This window comes from Heptranchias perlo, chromosome 14, assembly GCF_035084215.1.
Source record: "Heptranchias perlo isolate sHepPer1 chromosome 14, sHepPer1.hap1, whole genome shotgun sequence".
In the NCBI taxonomy this organism is placed as follows: Eukaryota; Metazoa; Chordata; class Chondrichthyes; order Hexanchiformes; family Hexanchidae; genus Heptranchias; species Heptranchias perlo.
Window position 1 is genome coordinate 15,724,192 of NC_090338.1, and position 23,749 is coordinate 15,747,940.

General features: G+C 48.3%; 1 long non-coding RNA gene across 1 annotated transcript; it reads right to left on the reverse strand.

The window, feature by feature from the left end:
- Nucleotides 1-8,559: 8,559 nt before the first annotated feature.
- Nucleotides 8,560-21,774, reverse strand: LOC137332065 (uncharacterized). The gene is made up of 3 exons (XR_010965563.1): nt 21,681-21,774; nt 9,089-9,132; nt 8,560-8,956 (listed from the first exon to the last, which is right to left on the reverse strand). It is a non-coding gene; the product is annotated as an uncharacterized lncRNA (long non-coding RNA).
- Nucleotides 21,775-23,749: the final 1,975 nt, after the last annotated feature.

The window sequence follows — 23,749 nt, forward strand, 5'->3', positions numbered from 1 at the left end:
CGGGATGAGTACTGGCGAGGTGAGTAAGTGCAGGTAAGATGAGGATGAGCTTTGAGTGGGTATGAGGGGTGATGTGACAGAGTAGTGTTGGCAGTGCAGAAGGAGATGGAGTGTAGGGGAATGAGTAAGTGTACTCACTTTGGCTGATCTCCTTAGGTCATTGCAGCGCCTCCTGCACTGTGTGCAGGTGGGCGATATGTTGGTGGTGCAGGTGACCTCCTCTGCCACCTTGAGCCAGGCCTTCCTGGTGACAGAGGCAGGCCACTTCCTCCCGCCCGCGGGGGGAAGATCTCTGTCCTCCCCCTCCTCCTCACCCCATCTAATGATACCTGGAGTGAGGCATCATTAAACTGGGGAGCAGCCTTCCCCCTGGGCTGCTCCATGCTGTAATTTTTCCTATTTGTTGCAGCATCTGTCAGTGGAGTACTGCCCCTTTAAATAGAGCTCCTCCAGCTGACAGATCTTACTGCGCATGCGCAACCCACCCAACGCGCAGATCAGCAGTGGGGAACCTGGATGACCAGGTAAGTGGCTCCAATTAGGCTGCGATCGCGTGGGGGGCAGACTGATTTCGCCGAGCGTGTTACCCACGCGTCCAATAGCCCCCCCCCACAGCGAACCCGCAGCCCTGGTAACATCGAGCCCAATACTACAGTTGTGGCCGAACCAGTGTTTTATAAATGTTCAACATGACATCCTTGCTTTTGTACTCCCTGTCTCTGTTTATAATGCCCAGAATCCTGTATGTTTTTTAAACTGCTTTCTCAACCTGTCTTGCCACCTTCAAAGACTTGTATACAAAAAACCCCAGGTCTCTCTGTTCCTGCACCCCCTTTAGAATTGTACCATTTAATTTATATTGCCTCTCCTCGTTCTTCCTGTCAAAATGTTTGACTTTGCACTTCTCTGTGTTAAATTTCATCTGCCATTTGTGTGCCCATTCAAACCAGCCTGTCTATGTCCTCTTGAAGTCTATCACTATCCTCCTCACAGTTTACTACACTTCCAACTTTTGTGTCATCTGAAAATTTTGAAATTGTGCCCTGTTCACCCAAGTCCAGGTCATTAATATATATCAAAAAAAGCAGTGGTCCAAATACCCACCCCTGGGGAACACCACTGTATATCTTCCTCCAATCCGAAAAAACAACTGTTCACCACTATTCTCTGTTTCCTGTCACTTAGCCAATTTCGTATTCATGCTGCCACTGCCCCTTCTATTGCATGGGCTTCAATTTTGCTGACAAGCTCATTATGTGGCACTTTATCAAACGCCTTTTGAAAGTTCATATACACAACATCAACCACATTGCTCTCATCAACCCGCCCTGTTACCTCATCAAAAATCTCTATCAAGTTAGTTTAACACAATTTGCCTTTAACAAATCCATGTTGGCTTTCCTTTATTAATCCACACTTGTCCAAGTGACTCTTAATTTTGTCCCGGATTATCGTTTCTAAAAGCTTCCCCACCACTGAGGTTAAAATGACTGGCCTGTAGTTGCCGGGTTTAACCTTACACCCTTTTTTGAGCAAGGGTGTAACATTTGCAATTCTCCACTCCTCTGGCACCAACCCATATCTAAGGAGGATTGGAAGATTATGGCCAGCACCTCTGCAATTTCAACCCTTACTTCCCTCAGCAATCTAGAATGCATCCCATCCGAGCCGGGTGACATACCCACTTTAAGTATAGCCAGCCTTTTTAGTACCTCCTCTTTATCAATTTTTAGCCCATCCAATGTCTCAACTGCCTCCTCTTTGACTGTGGCTTTGGCAGCATCTTCTTCCTTGGTAAAGACAGATGCAAAGTACTCATTTAGTATCTCAGCCATGCCCTCTGTCGCCATGCGTTGATCTCCTTTTTGGTCCCTAATCGGTCTCATCCCTCCTCTTGCTAGCCGTTCACTATTTATATGCCTATAGAAGACTTTTGCATTCCCTTTTATGTTAGCTGCCAGTCTATTCTCATACTGTCTCTTTGCCCCTCTTATTTCCTTTATCACCTCTCCTCTATACTTTCTATATTCAGCTTGGTTCATTCTTGTATCATTAACCTGACATCTGTCATACGCCTCCTTTTTCTGCTTCATCCTACTCGCTATCTCTTTTGTCATCCAGGGAGCTCTGGCTTTGGTTGCCCTCCCTTTCCTCCTCGTGGGAATGAACGAGACTGTACCCAAACCATCTCTTCTTTAAAGGACCACCCATTGTTCAATTACAGTTTTGTCTGCCAATCTTTGATTCCAATAAACCAGGCCAGATCCCTCTCAACCCAATGAAATTCGGCGATGGTAATCCCCTTGACATTCAACGGCATTACCATCGCCGAATCCCCCACCATCAACATCCTGGGGGTCACCATTGACCAGAAACTTAACTGGACCAGCCATATAAATACCGTGGCTACGAGAGCAGGTCAGAGGCTGGGTATTCTGCGGCCTTTCCACCATCTACAAGGCACAAGTCAGGAGTGTGATGGAATACTCTCCACTTGCCTGGATGAGTGCAGCTCCAACAACACTCAAGAAGCTCGACACCATCCAAGATAAAGCAGCCCGCTTGATTGGCACCCCATCCACCACCCTAAACATTCACTCCCTTCACCACCGGCGCACTGTGGCTGCAGTGTGCACCATCCACAGGATGCACTGCAGCAACTCGCCAAGGCTTCTTCAACAGCACCTCCCAAACCCGCGACCTCTACCACCTAGAAGGACAAGGGTAGCAGGCGCATGGGAACAACACCACCTGCACGTTCCCCTCCAAGTCACACACCATCCCGACTTGGAAATATATCGCCGTTCCTTCATTGTTGCTGGGTCAAAATCCTGGAACTCCCTTCCTAACAGCACTGTGGGAGAACCGTCACCACACGGACTGCAGCGGTTCAAGAAGGCGGCTCACCACCACCTTCTCGAGGGCAATTAGGGATGGGCAATAAATGCCGGCCTTGCCAGCGACGCCCACATCCTGTGAACGAATAGGAAAAAAAAAAAATTGGCCCTCCACCAATTGAGTATTTTTACTCTAGATTGCTCCTTATCCTTTTCCATAACTAATCTAAACCTTATGATACTTTGATCACTGTTCTCTAAATGTTCCCTCACTGAAACTTGCTCCATTTGACCCACCACATTCCCCAGAACCAGATCCAGCAATGCCTCCTTCCTCGTTGGGCCAGGAACTTACTGGTCAGGAAAGTTCTCCTGAACAGACTTCAGAAATTCCTCCCCGTCTTTGCCCTTTATATTATTATTATCCCAGTCTATATTAGGATAGTTGAAGTCCCCCATTATCACTACTCTATAGTTCTTGCAACTCTCTGTAAGTTCCCTGCAAATTTGCTCCTCTACATCCTTCCCACTAATTGTAGTGTAAGGATACCTCTATTGTTTCTTAACTCTAACCAAATAGATTCTGTCCTTGACCCCTCAAGGACATCGTCACTCTCCAGCACTGCAATATTCTCCTTAATCAATAGAATCATAGAATCATAAAAAGGTTACAGCACGGAAGGAGGCCATTTGGCCCATCGAGTCCATGCCAGCTCTATGCAAGAGCAATCCAGTCCCACTCCCCCGCCCTATCCCCGTAGCTCTGCAAACATTTTTCTTCAAGTACTTATCCAATTCCCTTTTGAAGGCCATGATTGAATCTGCCTCCACCAACCCCTCAGGCAGTGCATTCCAGATCCTAACCACTCGCTGTATAAAAAAGCTTTTCCTCATGTCACGTTTGTTTCTTTTGCCAATCACCTTAAATCCATGTCCTCTGGTTCTTGACCCTTCCACCAATGGCAACAGTTTCTATCTACTCTGTCTAGACCCTTCATGATTTTGAACACCTCTATCAAATCTCCTTGCAACTTTCTCTGCTCTGGGGAGAACAACCCCAGCTTCTCCACTCGATCCACATAACTAAAATCCCTGATTCCTGAAATCATTTCAGTCAATCTCTTCTGCACCCTTTCTAAGGCCTTCACATCTTTCCTAAAGTGTGGTGCCCAGAACTGGACACAATACTCCAGTTGTGGCCGAACCATTGTTTTATAAAGGTTCATCATGACTTACTTGCTTTTGTACTCTATCCCTCTATTTATAAAGTCCAGGATCCCGTATGCTTTTTTAACTGCTTTCTCAACCTGCCCTGCCACCTTCAATGATTTGTGCACATATACCCCCAGATCTCTCTGTTTCTGCATGCCTTTTAGAGTTGTGCCCTCCAGTTTATATTGCCTTTCCTCGTTCTTCCTACCAAAATGCATCACTTCGCATTTTTCTGCATTAAATTTCATCTGCCATGTGTCCGCCCATTCCACCAGCCTGTCTATATTCTCTTGAAGTCTGTCGCTATCCTCCTCGCTATTCATTGCACTTCCAAGTTTTGTGTCATCTGCAAATTTAGAAATTGTGCCCTGTATACCTGAGTCTAAGTCATTAATATATATCACGAAAAGCAGTGGTCCTAGCACCACCCCCGGGGAACACAACTGTATACCACCCTCCAGTCCAAAAAACAACTATTCACCACTGTTTCCTGTGACTTAGCCAATATCGTATCCATGCTGCTACTGCCCCTTTTATTCCATGGGCTTCAACCTTGATGACAAGCCTATTATGTGGCACGTTATCAAATGCCTTTTGAAAGTCCATATAAACCACATCAACCGCATTGCCCTCATCGACACTCTCTGTTACCTCATCAAAAAACTCTATCAAGTTCTTTAAACACGATTTGCCTTTAACAAATCCTTGCTGGCTTTGCTTAATTAATCCTCACTTGTCCAAGTAACTGCTAATTTTGTCCCGGATTATCATTTCTAAAAGTTTCCTCACCACCGAGGTTAAACTGACTGACCTGTAATTGCCTGGTTTATTCTTTCACCCCTTTTTGAACAAGGGTGTAACATTTGCAATTCTCCAGTCCTCTGGCACCACCCTGTATCTAAAGATGTTTGGAAGATTAAGGCCAGGAGCTCTGCAATTTCCACCCTTACTTTCCTCAGCAACCTTAGATGCATCCATTCCGGACCGGGTGACTTGTCTACTTTAAGTACAGCCAGCCTTTTTAGTACCTCATCTTTATCAATTTTTAGCCCATCCAGTATCTCAACTAAATCTTCCTTTACTGAGACTCGAGCAGCACCTTCTTCCTGCCACCCCCACCCCCTCCTTTTATTCCTTTCCTATCTTTCCTGAACACCTTATATCCAGGAATATTTAGTACCCAATCCTGCTCTTTTTTGAGCCAAGTCTCCGTTATCGCCGTTACATCATATTCCCATACGGCTATTTGAGTCTGCAGCTCACCAACCTTTTTTACCACACTTCATGCGTTTACACACACGCACTCTAAACCTATCTTAGACCTTCACGTATTCACTCTTAGTCTGATCCCACTGAACACTGTACTATTTCTTACTCTAGGGCTATCTATCTCTCCCAATCCTTTGTGCACCTTGTTTCCCCTTTCTAATGCTACATCCTGGTACCCACCCCCAGCCAAATTAGTTTAAACCCTCCCCCACAGCACTAGTGAACCTCCCCATGAGGACATTGGTCCCAGCTCTGTTGAGGTGCAACCCGTCTATCTTGAACAGGTCCCTCCTGACCAGAATTGGTCCCAATGCCCCAAGAATCCGAAGCCCTCCCTCCTGCACCATGCCTCTGGCCACGCATTAACCTGTCTTATCTTCCTATTTCTACTCACTAACCTGTGGCACTGGCAGTAATCCAGAGATTACTACCTTTGAGGTCCTGCTTTTTAACTTCCTTCCTAGCTCCTAAAACTCTGACTGCAGGACCTCATCCATTTCCTTTCCTATGTTGTTGGTACCCACATGGACCACGACTTCCAGCTGTTCCCCTTTGCCCCACAGAATGTTCTGCACCCTCTCCATGATGTCCTTTACCCTGGCACCAGGGACGCAACACACCATGCAGGACTCACGTCGACAGTCACAGAAATGCCTGTTTGTCCCCTTGACTATCGAATCCCCTATGACGATTACATTTCTACACTTCACCGTACCCCCATGTGCAGTCCTTTGACCCATGGTGCCATGCTCAGGACTGCACTCCTTCAATGTGTCATCACCCTCACTGGTATTCAATGCTGAATACCGGTTTGAGAGTGCCACCCACCCAGAAGATTCCTGCACTGCCTGCCTCTTCCTACCCTTTCAGATGGCCACCCACTTTGCTATCCTGAACTCTCCGTGGCTGCGGGGTGACCACCTCCTGGAACGTACGATCCAGGAAACCTTCAGCCTCCCTTATGCTCTGCAATGACTCCAGCTGCCCCTCAAGCTCAGAAACCCTCAGCTTGAGCTCGAGCAACAGAAGGCATTTCCTGCACATGTGGCCCTCCAGGACACATGAAGTGTCCTGAAGTTCCCACATGATGCAGGGATTGCAGGCAATGGGTCTCAGCTGCCCGTCCATTATATTTAGAAACCTTCATTTTTCTAAACTCCCTTTAGAACTCGATTATTATTAATTTACTTACTGTTTACTTACACCGATTAACCTACCCTTTTATTCCAGGTCTCTCAGAGTTCCTCCTCTCTGTTTACTGTCCTTCCCCCTCTACAACTAATTCCCCCTCTCACCAAATTCTCAAGTTCTCACTTGGTTCACAATCCACTCCGTTCCAAATACTCTCTGCGCTTCAGCCCTCTGTGATCTATACTCTTAATATGGGGCAGAATGTTTGGTTACTCAATTTAAAAGGGTGAACTTCAAACTGTTTTGAAACTTCATATCTGAACACCAATAGTTCCCACACTGTGGTCAACCTTAACCCACAGAGTCTATGTTCAGTCAATGTGGCATCCACTTACCCCAACTCAGTCACATGACTATACCAGCTTCCTAAAGCCTTTGCTGTGGCTTAGTGATCTAGTCAACATTACATACAGCTGTGGAAAAACATACTACTGCAGTCACTTATTCCGTGTCATTTGTGTCTCAAATTCCAACTTTATGCTCTACATAGAATTACATAGCAATTATAACATGGAAACAGGCCATTTGATTCAACCAGTCTAATTTGGTGTTTATCCTCCACACAAGCAGTAGTCCTAATCCCATGCATCTGCTCTGTTCCTGCATTCATTTATGTCTCTTTCCTTCAACTGCTTATACAACCTATTCTTAAACGTTGGCATAGTGCCTGCTTCAATCAGTCGTACATTCTACAGCCTCATAAACCTCTCCTGCTCTCTGTCCAAAATCTCTTATATTTAATCTTGTTCCCTTGTTGTAGACCTCTGAACCACTGGAAACAGTCTGTTTCTGTCCACCCTATCCCATCCTTTCATAACTTTAAACAATTTTACCAAGTCACCCTATATTCTCCTCTGTTCTAATGAAATCAAGTCTTTCTTTGTATTTGTATTTCCGCACACCAGGCAGCATCCCAGTGAATCTGCACTGTACCCTCTTTATTGCCTCTAATTCCTTCCTAAAGCCTATGATTTTGATGCAAATTAAGAAGTGCCACAAGCAACATATTTAAAATGTTTAAAATCAGATTTTAAATATTGGTCAATATTAATAAATAATTTAATTTGGAGTTTTAAATAAAATCGACTATGTCTTGAAATAATTTAATTATATCTGTTAATTCTCCTTTAAATTCTATCCCAACCTGTTCTGAGATAACTCAGTGCTGAAAGTTTCACTTTCCTTCAACACCACCTGTAGCACTGAGAGTGTTTGAGAGGATTGGCACTTTCTCCAGTGTCTGGGTCTCGATCTAGTTCAGGTTTTCCTCTGAGAAAGTGGTGTGCTGTTTAATATAAACTGCCAAGTTTTATTATTTGATTATTTTATTATTTGAATCATAATTCCAGTCACCTGTAATTGGACACAAACTTCAGCAGACTGTGAACAAAGGTCTTTTGGACAAGTCAATGACATAATGTTAATCAGAATGAAACCTTCTGACTCAGAGGTGAGAGTGCCACCACTGAACCACGGCTAACACCTAACGTCAAACCGAGGGCTGTGTGGGAAGTATCGGCCTTTGGCTCCAGACCATGTGGCTTGGATTCTGGTTCACTACATCGGATGTGGAATACCCCAGCATTTGGTGGAGGGAGGAGGGGTTAGGGGGCAGCAAGCAACACAAGCCAAGACTCAGTCACAGGAGAAGCGTGTACAGATAGACTGGGCTGCTGTGCTGAGTTAGACTGTCCTGTCAGTCGGGTTTTGTGCTGCAGATAAGATTATGATGACCAGAGAAAACACACCGGGGCATAATATAATGGTACAGTACAGAAATCAACTGAAAGGGGGCTACAGTGAAATGGAATAGACCCAGGTACAGAATGTTAATCCGTGGGAACACAGACGCATTGCTAGAAAATCATTTTATTATAATGTTTGAGTTTTTAACAGTCAGATTTTTACAATAATTTTATATCATATTAATACAGCCAGAGGAATGTTCTTTGAGGGTCAAAAGTGACAAATGATGTCTGCGAGAAAAATTTCCCATGTTTGTTTTATTTGAGTGTTTATTAATATTATTGTTTTGTAACAATGCTGCAAGGTGTACTCCAAATATACCAGGAAGGATATGAGTGTCTTCTGTGAAAGAATGTGCATGATATGGCATAAAGCTACAGCAAAATAACATATCACCATAAGCAATGTTACAGGAGATCCACAAGTCTTTAAAAGTATTCCAAATGTATATTTGAAAATGACATTTCTGGGCCGAGATACTCCATGAATGTGTGTTTATTTTCTGTCTTGTAACCTTGAGATCAATTGACAAAACCCCAAACATATACATCTGGTTCTATAAACATCCATACTTTGACAAAAAAAATCTTTGTTTCTCCCATCCTCCTTCCTCAAATTATCCACACGTAAATTAGGATCTTCTACTTAATTACTGGGCCACAGATAACGGATTATTCATTTCCATCTGAAGCTCTTTGATTCTGAGCAAAAATGAAAACAAGACATTAGACTTCGAGCTTCAATTTGAATTCCACTTCATTAGCCTAAAGATCTATTCAAGGGCTATAATCAAATTGTTACACACAGATTGAATTGTGTATTTGTCTACTTACAGCATCTGAAAGCTGCAGGTTACATTGTTCATCTTGGGTAGGACCTTTGATATAAGAACAATTAAATATTAAAGTAAATATGTTTGAAAAAAAATTATCAAAATGTTGCTGTCGAGATATAGCCTGTTAATTTCCTGCCCTTCTCTTTTGAAAAATGACAGAAGCGTAAAGAATTTCTTCAGTGTTTAGCTCTGAGTTTGGAATTATATTACTGCAGTCAGGTTCCCTTTGATCTTCATTGTCTGTGAAGGATGAGTTGAATCATAAATACATATGAACATAAGAAATAGGAATCTTACAACACCAGGTTATAGTCCAACAAATTTATTTTAAAATCACAAGCTTTCGGAGATTATCCCCTTCGTCAGGTGATTTTAAAATAAATTTGTTGGACTATAACCTGGTGTTGTAAGATTCCTTACATTTGTCCACCCCAGCCCATCACCGGCATCTCCACATCATAAGAAATAGGAGCAGGAGTAGGCTACACGGCCTCTTGAGCCTGCTCCACCATTCAATAAGATCGTGCCTGAACTTCTTTCTCAATTCCACTTTTCCGCTCTATCCCCATATCCCTTGATTCCCTTAGTGTCTAAAAATCTATTGATCTCTGTCTTGAATATACTCAATGACTGAGCATCCACAGCCTTCTGGGGTAGAAAATTCCAAAGATTCACAACCCTCAGTGAAGAGATTTTTCTTCATCTCGGTCCTAAATGACCAACCCCTTATCCTGAAACTATGACCTCTAGTTCTAGACTCTCCAGCCAGGGGAAACATCCTCTCAGCATCTACCCTGTCGAGCCATCTAAGAATTTTATACGTTTCAATGAGATCACCTCTCATTCTCCTAAACTCCAGAGAATGGAGGTCCATTCCACTCAATCTCTCCTCATAGGACAACCCTCTCATCCCAAGAATCTGTCTAGTGAACATTTGTTGCACCCCCTCTAAGGCAAATATATCCTTCCTTAGGTAAGGAGACCAAAACTGTGCACAGTACTCTTGGTGTGGTCTCACCAAGGCCCTATATAATTGCAGCAAGACCTCCTTATTCTTATACCCCCTTGCAATAAAGGCTAACATACCATTTGCCTTCCTAATTGCTTGCTGTACATACATGTTAGCTTTCTGTGATTCACGTACAAGGACACCCAAATCCCTCTGAATACCAACATTTCTTAATCTCTCACCTTTTGAAAAATATTCTGCAATATTATGAATCAATTTGAAAGTTACATAAATGCTTGAGAAATTCATCAAATTTTTCAATCGACGTCAGCTGCTACTTCATATCATCAGGGTTGGTAAACATGAATGTTCAGTGTATTTTGTGCCTTTGTATTTTTCCTGAGATAGACTTACCTCACTTGGGAACTGGACAATATGGGGAGTGAGTTTAGGCAGAGATTTTCCTGCTGGTCTGCCGTAACTTTGGCAGAAGAGCCATTGAAACCTTGGTCAGACGGAATGAAGACGAGTGCTAGCACTGTACACTTGGCTTATGACACCTCTTAGGAACCCATGCTCAGCAGAGTAGAACTCTGCTACAATCAGATCCATAGGTCAACTGGAGGCTTCATCGAGGAAACCATTGGAGTTCTCGAACAGTGGTTCAGAGGTCTGGACAATACAGCTCAGAAAGGGTGTCTTGTATGCAACTGGTTCGCTGTATGTTGCATGGATTGGCTCTGCAATGGAGGCAACGCATGGAGCTGCCATCAGTGAAGGACTTTCAGCATAACAAGGGAGAGAACACTAATGATGTAGAGGATGACGAGAAAGCGGGAGGGGTCCAACAGTTTCCAGCAACCTGAGCTGCTCGGCAGCAGTTTATTGAAGAGAACTTCAGCGAAACAATCTGTCCTCCCCTGTATTAAAGTCACACCCAGTCCTTCCACCCTACAGTTAACTGCATCTACCTAAATACCAAAGTTGATATTCATGTTAACTAACATTGCAAGATCACCAGCCACTGCAGGAACACTCTCTGCACACAAAGATTTCAAATAGCGCTGTGGTTTTACTGTACAAAAAGGCCTATTTCACACCCTGTTCTGAATCCTACTTCACTCCCCTCCACTTCTAGTGGCTGCAACATGGGAGGAGGGAGGTTGCTGTGACTCATGGGCTCATACTATGCTCATGGACCTTGACGTCTGGAAGCTCAGGTCTGAGAGGGCCCAGCTGCAGAATATCACAACTCGGCCTCTGTCACGGCAGCATGCTGCCTGGCACCAGAACGGGTAATGGCCCTGAGGGTCGCAAGGGTACAGACATGTCACCATGAGAGATGGCCTCATGTTCCATTCCCATAGCATGACCTGGGGAATGAGGGAGCTGTTCCATTGGGACAGGCTTCACCTGAACCATGCTGGGATCAGTGTTCTGGCAAACCGAATAACTAGGGTGGTAGAGAAGGCTTTAAACTAAATAGAGGGGGGGAGGGCTCAGGTAGGGCGAAGTTTAGATTGATAAAGAGAAAAGACAAGGAAGTAGTACAGGAAAGTGATGGGGGTAATGATAAACAGAGTGTGTCAGGAAGGGACAGAGCGTACAAACATAAGAGTGCACTAGCAAATGGGGCTGGGGTAGGAAAGAATGGTAAAAAGACAAAATTAAAGGTTCTTTATCTGAATGCACGCAGCATTCGTAATAAGATAGATGAATTGATGGCACAAATAGAAACAAATGGGTATGATCTCATGGCCATTACAGAGACGTGGTTGCAAGGTGACCAAGGTTGGGAGCTAAATATTCAGGGTTATTTAACATTTTGGAAGGATAGGAAAAAAGGTAAGGTTGGTGGGGTAGCTCTGTTAATAAAGGATGAAATTGGTATAATAGTGAGAAATGATCTTGGCTCAGAAGATCAAGATGTCGAATCAATTTGGGTGGAGGTAAGAAATAGCAAGGAAAAGAAATCACTGGTGGGAGTAGTATACAGGCCCCGAAGAGTAGCTACACTGGAGGGCAAAATATTAATCAGGAAATAAGGTGGGGGGGGGGGCTTGTAAAAAAGGTAATGCAATAATCATGGGCGATTTTAACTTTCACATAGATTGGACAAATCAAATTGGCAAAAATAGCCCTGAGGAGGAGTTCATAGAGTGTATTAGGGACTGTTTCTTAGTCTAATACATTGGGGAACCAACCAGGCATCAGGCCATTTTGGATCTGGTAATAGGAAACGAAACAGGATTGATTAATGATCTCAAAGTAAAGGATCCCTTGGGAAACAGTGATCATAACATGATAGAATTTCATATCCAGTTTGAGAGTGAGGATCTTGGGGCTGAAACTACTGTATGAAACTTAAATAAGGGCAATTATAAAGGAATGAGGGCGGAATTGGCTAAAGTGGACTGGGTAAACAGATTAGATGGTATAATGGTGGATAAGCAGTGGCAAACATTTAAAAAGATATTTTATGACTCGCAACAAAAATATATCCCTGTGAGGAGGAAAGATTCCACAAAAAGGGTGAACCAAACATGGCTAACGAAGGAAGTAAAGGATGGTATCAGGTTAAAAGAAAAATCATACAACATGGCAAAGATTGCTGGTAAGCCCGAAGATTGGGAAAACTTTAAAAACCAGCAAAGGATGACTAAAAGAATAATAAAGAGGGAGAAAATAAATTATGAGAGTAAACTAGCAAGAAATATAAAAACTGACAGTCAAAGCTTCTACAAGTGTATAAAAAGGAAGAGGGTAGCTAAAGTAAACATTGGTCGCTTAGAGGATGAGACTGGGGAAATAATAATGGAAAACAAGGAAAAGGCAGAGGAATTGAACAGATATTTTGGGCTCGATTTTAGGGTCGGGTTACCTGCGGGTTTCCAGCGGGGGGGGCCCCGAAAATCCCGATCTCTGATCACGTGACCGGATTCGGACGAAATCCCGGCCACTTCCGGGTACCGCGCTGACGTGCGGGGCTGCGTGCGAAAGCCCCGCTGGTGGGAATCCCGCAGGCAATTAAAGCCAGCGGGGTTCCACTTGAGAGCACTTAACTTGCTCGTTGTGGTCAGTTAATGAGCTGAAGCAGCTGTCAAAAGAGGAAGTGTGGGATTTTAGGTTCAACGCAGTCAGTTTCCCACACTGGGGTAAACAGTACCCTTCAAACCAGGCGTGTTGCAGCCAGCAGCCTGTGGCAGGTGCCAAGGTGCGCTCCACGGGGGAGAGCCCTCACCCACGCAGGAGGCCACCGCGTCACATAGGGCAACCCCTGCCCTCCACCAACCCCCGCCAAGCCAGAAGACAGACCGACACGAAACCGCAGCCCCAGTCCGAGGACCCACCCACCTACCCTGCACAACCCCTCACACCAACACCTGCCAGATGGGTGGTGCGTTGACATCGTCGGAGGACGAACAGGATGACCAGCCCCAGCAGCCTCGCAGTCCACGCCGTCTGCCTCGGAGAGGTGGGGCCGCCAACACGGTGCTGCGGCACACCCACCTGCACAGCAGGAGGGAGGGCAACCGCAGAGAGAGATGCGTCGCAGGAGGCACTACCCTCCGCACAGGGTGTACAGAGCGAGGCTCAGCTTCATGGACCTCTCCGAGGAGCAGTGCATACGAAGGCTCAGAGTCAATCGCCAGGTAGTCGCCGACATCTGCAGCCTCCTTAACGACGAGCTGCTCCCTGATGGACCAAGCAGCATCTTCTTACCTGTCGCCGTCAAAGTCACCACTGCCCTCAACTTCTTCGCATCCGGTTCCTTCCAGGGTGCCACCGGGGACATCACCGGGGTCTGTCAGTCCTCTGCACACAAGTGCATAAGGCAGGTCACCGATGGGTTGTTCCGCAGGGCCTCCCACTACATCAACTTCGCCATGGACGAGCGCAGCCAGATGGAGAGGGCGGTTGGATTCCATGCCATGGCCGGCTTCCCACGGGTGCAGGGTGTAATCGACTGCACCCACATCGCAATACGGGCACCTCCGCATGAGCCAGGGCTGTTCATCAACAGGAAGGGGTATCACTCCATGAACGCCCAGCTCATCTGTGACCACCGCCAGAGATTCCTACACGTGTGCGCCAGATACCCCGGCAGCTGCCACGATGCCTTCGTCCTCAGGGAGTCCGCCGTCCCGCCCATCCTGCAGGCACCCAACGCCGGCAACGGCTGGCTCCTCGGCGACAAGGGGTATCCCCTCCACACGTGGCTCATGACACCTCTGAGGAAGCCCATCACCGAGCCGGAGCGTCGGTACAATGACAGCCACACTGCTACCAGGTCTACAATTGAGCAGACCATAGGGCTTCTCAAGATGCGCTTCAGGTGCCTTGATCGTTCTGGCGGAGCGCTCCAATACATACCATTCAGAGTGGGACGAATCATAGTTGTCTGCTGTGCCCTGCACAACATGGCCCAACAGAGAGGGGTGCCGCTGGAGGAGGCCCCATCCACACCCGCCACCCATATTGAGGAAGGCGAGGGCGAGGAGGAGGAGGAGGAGGAGGATGCGGAGGAGGAGGAGGCGGAGGAGGAGGACGCGCCAGAGGATGTTGGACGACCCATGCGCCGAGCCGCGACTCACCGGGATGGTCGCCGGGCCAGGGACGCACTCATACGTCAACGGTTCTCCTAGAGTCAGACACTGCGAGGCGCTCGCATCTCCTCACCTGCACATGCGAGCGGCCATACCAGCCCCCTCCACTGAAGAGTGCTGCCAGTAATCCTGCACCCACAGCAGTGTGCCCAATGGGTGGCAGCAGGTGTTCGCCGTCATGATGGCCTCCACGGAACGCAACTATTGCACAAGCCGCGGAAGAATGGACGAGAGGTGGCAGGAGTGGTGAGAATAGACTATTTAATATCTGGAATGTGACATTATATAAGAAACAAAGTACAAAATAATAAACACCCTGGTGTATTCCCTTTGTGATTATAAGGCCTTTGCAATTCTTCTCCGGGAACCCCTACGTGGTGCTACCCCTGTGGCTCCAGCAGAGGTAGTGGCAGGTTGCTCGTCTTCTTGCCTTGACCGGGTAGATGCTTTTGGCGGATGGCCCCTGGGTTTCGGTGCCCATGAGGGCACCTCCACAGACTGCTCCTCCTGCACCGGGGCAGGGGCAGACTCGGCCACCTGGAGAGGAGGCACCATTGCGGGTACTGGTTGAGAGGTGGGCGACGGGTGGGACGTGGGGACGCCTTGAGAGGCGTCCCCGCTTCCATGTCCCCGGTCACCATCATCCCTCTCTTGGCCTCGGCCCACATCACCCCTTCCACCCTGCTGGTCGGCAGTTTGGATGGCATGTGTGAGGCCTTGCAAGGCCACCCCTAGTGTATCCCTCAGCCTGTTGGTGGCGTCGGAATGTTGCTCACCCTGAATCCGTACAGACGTTGTCAGGGCCTGCAAGGACTCGAAGTGGAGCTGTGCGTGACGCTCGAGGGAGACCAGCCTGTCCTCCACCGCAGACAGTCCCGCACCTACCCGCGACACTGTGTCGCCGGTACCCTCCTGTGCCTGCGCCACCAATGCCCACATGCAGGAGGTGGACTCCTCCATCGCCTGCGCTATTGTGGACAATGCGCGTGGCACCTCTGCCAGTACCTCAGCAATTAGCTGGTGGCCCTCGACGACTCTCCTTTTCACTGGTGGCCCCCTGGGTTCAGCATCTGGGTCCGGCTGAGCAGAGCCTGGAGATGAGTGCTCCCTCCGTCGCGGACCCTCCGCAGCTGCCCCTGCCACCAGGGTCTGCTCATGCTCACTCGTGCGCAGTGACTCACCAAGTGCTACCCCAACTAGTTGGCGAGGGGGACCCACCGAGGTACGTGTCTCTGCGCTGGTGGATGGTTGGCTCTGATGTGACGATGCACCCTCAGAGACCGCCATGTCCTCTGAGGAATCGCCCTCCACGCTCGCTTGACCCAAAGACGGACCTGCAAGAGAACAGAGGGCACTTTGAGGCATGTGGACCAACTTGACAGTGCGCCTGATGGCAGGTGATGAGACGGTAACTCGCGATCATGGGTGTTGAGTGTTAGCTTTCCCTTACCGGCCGTTTCGGCAGCGACACACTCGCCATCGGCCACCGACAGGCAATGTCGCGTGCGGGCGAGGTCGAGCGCCTCCACCTCTGCGTCGGTGAGCTCCACCGCTTGCGGCGGCCCACCTCCGGTGCGTGCCCTTTCCCTATTGTTCTTGCTTCTCTTCTCCTGTGAAGGCAAAACACAGATGTGTGAGTGGGTGCGTCTTGCATCGTGAGACGCATCGAGCATCGGTGTGGTTGGGTTGAGCGTGGCGCGGATGGATGGGAGGAAGTGTGGGCCACGTGCCCATCCCATTGCATGGGGATTGGGGTGTGTGGTAGTGTTCGGGTGGGGTCAGGGACGGTGGGTACTTGCGTGCACGGCGAGGATGGTGAATGAGTGGCTGTGAGGATTGCTGATGGAGCGCAGTGGTGGCTGTGCAGGAGGGGGTTGTGATCTGCTTGGCGTGATGGTGGGGACGGGATGTGGGAGGGTGCGTTGGTGTACTCACCTTGCCAGACCTAGTCAGGCCATTGAAGCGCTTGCGGCACTGCTCCCAAGTCCTTGGGGTGTTGCCCCTGCTGCTCACCTCCGCCGCCACCTCTGCCCATGCCTTCCTGGTTGCGGCGGCAGGGAACTTGCGCCCATCTTCTGGGAAGAGTGTTTCCCTCCTCCTCCTCACGCCCTCCAGCATCAGCTGCAGTGCCAGATCTGAAAAACGGGGCGCAGCCTTTCCCCTTTGTTGAGCCATTCTCCCAGACCTCTTGCTTGCAGCAGGAGGGGCTTTGGGAGACTGCCCCTTTAACTGGAGCTCCTACATCGCGTCGACGGTACTGCGCATGCGCAGCCGGCCGGCACGCAGCTGGGGAACGCAGAACCCGGAAGCAGGGCTTAATGGGTCCAATTATCCCGCGATCGCGTGGGGGACGCACACAATTAGCCGTCCGCGTTTTCCACGCTCCCGGAGGACCACCCGCTGGGAACCCGCAGGCCTGCTAAATTCGAGCCCTTTGTATCTGTCTTCACAGTGGAAGACACTAATAATAGTAGAAAATCAAGGGGCAAAGTGGAGGGAGGAACTAAAAACAATCACTATCACTAGAGAAAAAGTACTAGGTAAACTAATGGGTCTAAAGGCTGACAAGTCCCCTGGATCTGATGGCTTGCATCCGAGGGTCTTCAAGGAAATGGCTGCAGAGATAGTGGATGCATTAGTTGTAATTTTCCAGAATTCACGAGATTCTGGAAAGATCCCAGCGGATTGGAAAACCGCAAACATAACACCCCTTTTCAAGAAGGGAGTGAGACAGAAAGCAGGTAACTGAAGACCAGTTAGCCTAACATCTGTCATTGGGAAAATGCTAGAATCCATTATTAAGGAAGTAGTAGCAGGACATTTGGAGACTCATAATACAATCAAGGAGAGTGGTTTTAGGAAGGGGAAATCATGACTGACAAATTTATTAGAGTTCTTTGAGGAAGTACAGGGCAGGGTGGATAAAGGGGAACCAATGGACGTTGTATATTTGGATTTGCAAAAGGCATTCGATCAGGTGCCACATAAAAGATTACTGCACAAGATAAGAGTTCATGGTGTTGGGTGTAATATACTGGCATGGATAGAGGATTGGCTAACAAACAGAAAATAAAGAGTCGGGATAAAAGGGTCTTTTTCAAAATGGCAATCTGTAACTAGTGGGGTGCCGCAGGGCTCAGTGCTGGGGCCTTAACTATTTACAGTATATATCAATGACTTGGATGAAGGAGCAGGGTGTCTTGTGGCCAAATTTGCTGATGATACAAAGATAGGTGTAAAAGCAAGTTGTGATGAGGACTCAAAGGGCCCGATTTTACCAGGGGTGCGGGTTCTTGGCGGGTGGGCCAGCGGGCGCGATGAAAACACGCCCGGTGAAATTAGTGGGTTGCCCGCGCGATCGTAGCAGGCAATCCACTAATTGGATCCACTTACCTGCTCCTCCGGGTTCCCCGCTGCTGATCTGTGCGTCGGGCGGGCTGCGTATGCGCAGTAAGATCTGTCAGCTGGAGGCGCTCTATTTAAAGGGGCAGTCCTCCACTGACAGATGCTGCCACAAACAGCAAAAATTACAGCATGGAGCAGCCCAGGGGGAAGGCTGCTCCCAGTTTAATGATGCCTCACCCCAGGTATCATTAGATGGGGTGAGGAGGAGGGGGAGGACAGAGATCTTCCACATGGCGGGCGGGAGGAAGCGGCCTGCCTCTGCCACCAGGAAGGCCTGGCTCGAGGTGGCAGAGGAGGTCACCAGCGCCACCAACATATCGCCCACCTGCATACAGTGCAGGAGGCGCTCCATTGACCTCAGTAGGTCAGCCACAGTGAGAACACGTAGTCTTTCCCCTACACTCCGTCTGCCACAACACTGCCCCCACCCCACATCTCCTTCGGCACTGTCAACACTACTCTGTCACATCACCCCTCATACCCACTCAAACCTCATCCTCATCTTACCTGCACCTACTCACCTCGCCAGTACTCACCCCGCCACTACCACGCAACCCAATCCTCATACAATCTCATGGCTCTATCCCATACTCACCCTCTCGTGCATCTCCCTCACGGCCAGCCTCACTCAACCTGCCACCACCTGTGCTGCAGCCACAGGGCATGCATCACATATGTGCAGTAGGCAGCGTAAGGCAAACGTGTCGTGAGCATGAAGGGGATGCACAAGGGTGTTTGAGGGTTTGTCATGGTTCTTACTTCTATTGAATTAAAGAACAACTCGCATCACACATTATATTGGCACCACTACTGCCATGTCTTCGCCAATCCTGTCCGGTTTGTGCAATAATGCCCGCTCCTGGGTATCCCTATGAGGACCCACCACTGATGCCACCCAGTGTGTCACTGCAGAGTGGGTGTAGGTGTATTTGCAGGACTCTTCTGTGCAGACGACTGAGAGACATCGGGGATGTCCCCGGTTGCAGCCTAGAAGGCTGCGGAGGAGAAGTTCGGGAGAGCAGTGGTGACTTTGACAGCGACAGGTAGGAAGATGGTGCACGGGCCAGCCAGGAGCAGCTCGGCATGAAAGAGGCTGCAGATGTCCACGGCTATATGTCGACTGACTCTGAGCCTCCGTGTGCACTGCTGCTCAGAGAGGTCCAGGAGGCTGAGCCTCGGTCTGCGGACCCTGTGGCGAGGGTAGTGTCCTCTGCGACGCATCTCTCTCTGCGGTAGCCCTCCCTCCTGCTGTGCAGGTGAATGTGTCACAGCACTCTGTTGTGGAGCTCCACGTGTCAGAGGTGGACGGCGTGGATGGCGAGGCTGGTGAGGCTGGTGATGCTGTTCGCCCTCTGAGGAGGTCATGACTGCAGCTACGGCGGCCCCCATCCGCAAGATGTACATCTGAGGGGGTCCGCAATGTAGGTACATGTCTCCGGACCCCGGGGTAAGTGTGCAGGTTGGTGACTTCGACCATCAGGAGGAGGGTGGTGCAGGCCAAACTTTGTCCCAAGTGACAGAGCGGCCTCCTGCAATGGGTGTGGGTCTCCCCCCACCCACCTGTCAAATGGACCTTTGCAGCTGCCACAGGCTGACAGCTGCAACACATCCATTTCAACTGGGAGTGTTTCCCCCAGTGTGTGAAACAGTCCCATGTTTATCCAAAATCACACACAGTCCCTTAATCAGGTCATTTAATGACCTGAACAAGCAAAGTAAATACTCTCAAGTGGCATCCCGCTGGCTTTAATTGCCTGCGGGATTCCCACCAGTGGGGGCTGCGCGCGCACGCCGGCGTGTCATCGGGGAACCCGGAAGTGGGCGGGATCGAGGCGCGATCCGGTCCCGCACCTGGATTTCGGGATTTTCGTGGCCCCCCCGCCGAGAACGCACCCCGTAGCGGGTGCTAAAATCGGGCCCAAAGTGTCTGCAAAGGGATATTGACAGGTTAAGCGAATGGGAAAAAATTTGGCAGATGGAATATAACGTGGGAAAATGTGAAGTCATCCACTTTGGAGGAAAAATAAAAAAGCAAAATATTATTTGAATGGAGAAATACGACAAAATGCTGCGATACAGAGGGATCTGGGTATCCTCATACATGAAACACAAAAAGTCAACAGACAGGTGCAGCAGGTAATCCGGAAGGCAAATGGAATATTGGCCTTTATTTCTAGGGGGGTGGAGTATAAAAGCAGGGAAGTCATTCTATAACTGTACAGGGTGCTGGTGAGATTACACCTGAAGTATTGCGTACAGTTATGGTGCCCTTATTTAAGGAAGGACATACTTGCATTGGAGGCAGTTCAGAGATGGTTCACTAAGTTGATTCCGGGTATGGAAGGATTGTCTTATGAGGAAAGATTGAACAGGTTGGGTCTATACTCATTGGAGTTTAGAAGAATGAGAGGAGATCTTATTGAAACATACAAGATTCTGAGGGGACTCGATAGGGTAGATGCTGAGAGGATGTTACCCCTCATGGGGGAATCTAAAACCAGGGGCATAGGCTCAGAATAAGGGGTCGACCGTTTAAGACAGAAATGAGGAGGAATTTCTTCTCCCAGAGGGTCGTGAATCTTTGGAATTCTTTACCCCAAAAAGCTGTGGAGGCTGAGTCATTGAATACATTCAAGGCTGAGTTAGACACATGTTTGATCAGCAAGGGAGTCAAAGGATATCGGGAAAAGGCGGGAAAGTGGAGTTGAGATAAAAATCAGATCAGCCATGATCTCATTGAATGGCGGAGCAGGCTCGAGGGGCCGAATAGTCTACTCCTGCTCCTATCTCTTATGGTCTCTTATGCTCTTATGGTCTCTTATGCTCTTATGGTCTCTTATGACTGTCCCTGCTCTAATGCTCAGCACCTACTGATCTGTGAGAGAGCAGACCTTAGGAGATCAGTGATCCAAGTGAAGCCCCTATCCATTCTCTCTCCTCTCCTGTCCAAGGCTGAGGAGGTAGTGGAGTCCACAGTCTGCATGACCATCGCATGAACATCCCTGAGAGAGGCAATACTGGTGTTATCGCCTCCTCTAGGGGGTGGGGGGAGGGGGCACAGCTCACAGCTGCAGCATCCATTGACGTGACCGGACACTCCATGGTTGACTGCAGACTGTCAATACCACGTGTGATACCCCTCTAATTGATACGGGATTCCACCATCAATTTCATTTCACCAGCAATTAATGGATGTATTGTTAAGCCTAACAGGCAGTTTCCAAAACATGTTGGATAGGATGATGCCACCAACATATCCAACATGTTTTGGAAACTGCCTGGTAGGCTTAACAATACATTCATCAATTGCTGGTGCAATTAATTCATCTTTCTCTTAAATGCTGGATTCTCCAAGTCTTATCTCTGTCCTCTTCAGCAATGCTGGGATGTGAGCTGGCATTCCGGTTAGCTGTGCCCTGGGCGTCGCTTGGCACCTCCATCTGCTCACCTCTGCTCAGTGAACCCTCCAGTGCAATCCCCTAAAACTATCTAAGTCATGTGGGGCACCTACTTCCATGCAGGTGCTCGTCAGGGCAAGAGCAAGTGAGGGTACATTCTCCTTAGGGCTTTCACCATCAGTCTGTCTGGTACGAGTGACCGAATCATCTGCAGACACCTATTTCTTTTACCTGGTTCATTGATCCTCCTCGGGTAACTCATTATTGCTGCAATGATGCACAGACGAAGCACAAGAGCCACAGAAATGCGAATATAGTTCAAATAAGCAATCTTATTCATCTCTGTTTGAAAAAAAATCATATCATTGAGGATTTAGATCTTAAATTTTACAGTTTATACAAAAACAAAGTGTTGATATTATGGAATATCTCCCTCACTCCCAACCCAGATTAGTTGGTGTGAACTATACCATTATTTACTCTAATCAAAGGATTGTTAAAAATCTTCAGATCTTCTATACAAATCTTTAATAAGAAATCTTTAATAAAAATTCAGATCTGTAATACAAAAGCTTTTAATAGCTTCCACTGGAGGAGGAAGTTCTTCATTTTGAGTTGTAAATGAGCAGGTTTTATTTAAAATAGATTGACAAAAGGACACCAATTCCCACGGTAACTCTTTTTTTTTAAATTAGAAGTTTCAAATTGGCTCGTGAAGTTTCAGCCGTTCTCTGGTCAATTTTCCCCCCTTTTCCCCTGAAGGTTGGCCTGGATCATATTCTATGAGCACTGTCTATCCTCTGGTACCTCACCCAAATGGCCATTATTCATCTGTAAGCCTTGAAGGCAAATGTTGACAGGCTATTTCTCCTTGGCAGGTATCACAGCTGAGCCTACTTGTGACCTCACCTGATGCCCACAAATGTGCACTTCCAGCAGTGGTCGATGACAAGCAATCAGGGGCAGCAACTCTGGTCAATTGTGGCCTCCCTCACTCAATTAGCTGTGGCTAATTGCAGCATTCCTGTGTTCACCGCCCCAGCTTAGATGAGCCTGAGACGATAGGGGACCAGAGGTCAATCCTGGGACCTTACTTGTCTGTATGGTTCAGCGACTCTGGATAAACTTCCTGAGCCATTAATCAGCTGATGGCTCCTCCATCACCTCCAAACAACACTATACACCAGATACATCGACGACATTTTCTTTCTATGGACCCACGGTGAGGAATCACTAAAGAGACTACACGATAACATCAACAAGTTCCATCCCACCATCAAGCTCACCATGGACTACTCCTCAGAATCAGTTTCTTTCTTGGACACACGAATCTCCATCAAAGACGAACACCTCAGCACCTCACTCTACCGCAAGCCCACGGACAACCTCACGAAGCTCCGCTTTTCCAGCTTCCACCCTAACCACGTCAAAGAGGCCATACCCTATGGACAGGCCCTGCGAATACACAGGGTCTGCTCAGACGAGGAGGAACGCGATGGACACCTACAGACGCTGAAAGACGCCTTAGTAAGAACGGGATATGATGCTTGACTCATCGATCGACAGTTCCGACGGGCCACAGCGAAAAATCGCGTAGACCTCCTCAGAAGACTAACACGGGACGCAACCAACAGAGTACCCTTCGTCGTCCAGTACTTCCCCGGAGCGGAGAAACTACGCCATGTTCTCCGCAGCCTTCAACATGTCATCAATGATGACGAACACCTCGCTATGGCCATCCCCACACCTCCACTACTCGCCTTTAAACAGCCACCCAACCTCAAACAAACCATCGTTCGCAGCAAATTACCCAGCCTTCAGGAGAACAGCGTCCACGACACCACACAACCCTGCCACGGTAACCTCTGCAAGACATGCCAGATCATCGACACAGATACCACCATCACACGAGAGGACACCACCCACCAGGTGCACGGTTCATACTCCTGTGACTCGGCCAACGTTGTCTACCTCATACGTTGCAGGAAAGGATGCCCCAGAGCATGGTACATTGGCGAGACCATGCAGACGCTGCGACAACGGATGAACGGACACCGCGCAACAATCGCCAAACAGGAGGGTTCTCTCCCTGTCGGGGAACACTTCAGCAGTCATGGACATTCAGCCACCGACCTTCGGGTAAGCGTTCTCCAAGGCGGCCTTCGAGACACACGACAACGCAAAATCGTCGAGCAGAAATTGATAGCCAAGTTCCGCACCCATGAGGACGGCCTCAACCGGGATCTTGGGTTCATGTCACACTACACGTAACCCCACCAGCGAACAAATGTTATCTGTTT